This window comes from Myotis brandtii, unplaced genomic scaffold, assembly GCF_000412655.1.
Source record: "Myotis brandtii unplaced genomic scaffold, ASM41265v1 scaffold691, whole genome shotgun sequence".
Lineage (NCBI taxonomy): Eukaryota > Metazoa > Chordata > Mammalia > Chiroptera > Vespertilionidae > Myotis > Myotis brandtii.
The window spans coordinates 526334-529684 of NW_005370704.1; the positions used below are offsets into that span (position 1 = coordinate 526334).

The 3351-nt window shown below is 61.3% G+C and overlaps 1 long non-coding RNA gene across 1 annotated transcript; it reads left to right on the top strand.

Annotated features, from left to right (window-relative positions):
• The first annotated feature begins 967 nt into the window (after window positions 1–967).
• On the top strand, window positions 968–2777 carry LOC106724007. Its single transcript, XR_001359755.1, has 2 exons — window positions 968–1248; window positions 1609–2777. It is a non-coding gene; the product is annotated as an uncharacterized LOC106724007 (long non-coding RNA).
• Window positions 2778–3351: the final 574 nt, after the last annotated feature.

The window sequence follows — 3351 nt, forward strand, 5'->3', positions numbered from 1 at the left end:
CAGGCCCCATGCAGCAGAGGTGGGGACAGCCTGGGCAGCCTCAGTTCTGCGTGGGAGGCTGTTGCCGGCCTTTGGCTCCGGGTGTGGGGTGGCATTTGTGTTCTGAGGTGTCCTGAAGGGAGGTGGGTGTTCACTGGTTGGGAATCCTGGCCGCGCTTGTCTGTGGGTGAGGGGATGTGGGGCATCTTTGCTTTCCTCTTGGCACTTTGGCGTTTTCCAGAGCCTCCCGAGTGCCCTCTGTGCTGCACAGACGGGGTTTGAACAGGTGATGGCATCAGTGGTTCCCAGAAGCGTGGGGTGGTGAAGGGGGAACAGGCCCCACTTCTGTTACTGCGTGTCCTTCCCCGTCCACAGCGGGTGCAGATGGACGGAGCTGTCCTTCCCGGCTCTGTGCGCCCTTGCTCTCCTGCTGGGCTCCCAGCCAGTGGCCAGCCCGGGCAGACCCTCCCCCCTGGGCCTCTCGCCCTCCCTGCAGTTCTGGGCGACCTCCTGGTCCCAGAGCACGGTGCTGGTGGGGTGGCTTGGCCCCCCCCTGTGTCTTCTCCTTCCCTCAGGGGACGTCTCAGGGAGGGTGGCCTGGCTGTGCACTTTGGGGGGAGGCCGGAGGGGGAGCCCCTGCTGGCTGGCCCGGGTGCAGGGGAATTCTGGGGCAGAGCTGGCGGGCCGGGCCCTCCTGGAAGCGTGCCCCTCAGATGACGGCTGAGTGAGAGTGAAACCGGCTTCTTTCAGAAGCTGCTGCCTGGGGTTGACCTTAAAATGTCTGAAAAATGGCGAAACCGGTTTGGCTCAGTGGATAGAGCGTCGGCCTGGGGACTGAAGGGTCCCAGGTTCGATTCTGGTCAAGGGCATGTACCTGGGTTGCGGGCACATCCTCCGTTGGAGATGTGCAGGAGGCAGCTGATCGGTGTTTCTCTCTCATCGATGTTTCTAACTCTCTATCTCTCTCCCTTCCTCTCTGCCTGGAAGCGTGCCCCTCAGATGACGGCTGAGTGAGAGTGAAACCGGCTTCTTTCAGAAGCTGCTGCCTGGGGTTGACCTTAAAATGTCTGAAAAATGAGCAGACGGGGGGGAGCAGAGAAGCGGGTTGTATTTGGCGAGGGGGCCCCGCCTCAGGAGGCTCTGGGGACAGCCGGAGGGGCACATGCAGGGTGTCCCATGTCCAGGTCCTGAGTGGGGACCCAGATCACCCTTCCCGTCTCCTGTGCAAGCTGGCGTCTGTCCTCCAAAGGCCTGAGTAACGGATGTGAGGTGAGCACCTTAGGAGCCGTCCCTGTCAGGGCACAGATGCCAAGGTGAGCAAGGAAGACAAAGGAGGCAGGTGGGCTCCAGAGGCAGGAGGGGGGTGGGCTGCTTGCCTCCAGGCAGAGTAGGTGGCAGTGGCAGCCCCCCTCCCACCTTGGTCTGCTCACCGTGGGCAGGGGAGGCCCCAGCAGCCGTGTCCACACGGCCTTGACCCTGATCTGCAGCCAGGCCATGCCTTCCTCTGGGGGGCACTGAGGCCAGGACGGCTGCTCTAGGCCCCCTCCCAGGGCTGCACGGGGCTGTCCCAGGGCCTCCTGGCTCCTTCCTGCTGCGGCTGCGGGCTGAGTTTCGCTTTCTTTTTGGCAGGAAGGAACCCGACTGGGAATCCCCTGAGCTGCCCGAGGACCAGAGTGAGTCACCCCTTTCCAGCTTGCCAGGTTGGGGGTGTCACCCCTTCAGAGCTGGCAGGCGGGGGTGGGGCGGCACTTCCTGGTCAGGGCCCTGCCACCCACGCTCCCCCTCCCTCGGTTCTCAACTCCGCTCACCTGGCAGGCCTGTCATCAGAGTCAAATTAAAATATACATATATGTGTGTGCGTGAAAACCCTGCAAAAGCAGAAATGTTTCCGATAAGCAAGAGCGTTTTCGTGCTGGAAGCACCGGCAAGTCCTTCGGGATCGTTTCAGTGACGCCCACAGGCAGCTGGCTGCCTTCCCGGGAGCCGAGAGCTGGCTCAGGAGAAATCTCTGGACGTGGGCAGGACCAGGTGGCTCCAGTCAGCCCTTCCGCCTGACCCCTGCTCTGGAGGAGTGACCCTCCCGGATCACTGCAGAGGCAGGCGGACAGTTTCCTGATTGTGCAGCGGAACCTCTTCTTTGCAACAAGAACCATTTCCTGCAGGGAGTTCACAGCGGAGGGTTCCCAAAGGGGAAGCGTTCCTACACCTGAGAGCTCGCCTGGCCACGAGCTGTCCGTGGGAGGTTTCCACGACTGCTGGTGGCCGGCTCGGCCTGGAGTTCGTGGAACATGCAGCAGAGGCAGGGCGGCCGGGCTGCTATCTCCCAGGGAAATTCCGACTTGGAAACCCAGTCATGACTGACGCAGCGTGATGCAAGCACTTCCCACGCCCTGTGGACTGGTCACATGACGCAACTTCAGAGCCTGTTGCTTCCGATGAGTCCCCTGGAGCGGAGGTGCTGGGTGTGCTGTGTGACCGGGGGAAGGAGTCTTACCTCTGAGTCTCCATGTTCTTTTCCGCAAAATGAAGAATGCAGTTCCCTTCGGACGCTGGTTGCCAGGTACTGAGCTAGGCCCGCGCTCAGTGACAGACCCTCCACTGGGCCTTGGCCCGAGAGAAGCAGGCTGGCCTCGGGGCAGCACTCCCGCGCTGCTCCTTTCTTTCTGGCCAAGACCCCTGCCTTGTTTCCAGATGTTTCCATTGCGTGTTCCACATTTCCGTGTGTCTGGAGGCCATAGTTTGTGCATTTTTGGTTTTGTTGGTGGTAAAATTCATATAAAATTCGCCATTAAACCATACATTTCAGTGTTATTTGTACATGTGTAAGGTCGGGCATCCATCACCACTATTTCGTTCCAGAACGCTAACCTACCCGAGAGGAGACCTCGTCGCCTTCAGACCCTTTAAGGGAGCGGAGCCTTTTCGTGTTTTCTTACAAACATAACTCACGCAGGGCCTGCGCTGAGCCGGGCGTCGGCCTGAGCCTGAGCCTTCATGGACACCGCCAGGTTCTCGGGAGGTGAGGGCAGCGAAGGCCTTGCTGCGGGCGTCCTGTCCTCCCGTCCTGCCGTCCTGCCGCCCTCCCGTCCTCCCGGGGCGCACGGAGCTCCGTGGACACAGAGCTGCGAGGGCGCCCGGCAGGCAGTGCTCGGAGCAACCCCGGAGGGAATGAATGAAGTAACGTCACGGTAGCGCCAACCAATCGACGCCCGCTGCGGCTCCCTCCGTGCTCCTGGTAGGCTCTTCTGTCTGTCCGTCAGAAAAGCGGGCACGAAGAAGGGCGGGGGGGAAGTCTGACCAATCAGAGCCCGCTGCGGCTCCCTGCGCGTTCCTGATAGGCTCTTATGTCAGTTCGTCAGGTCAGAGGCGGGG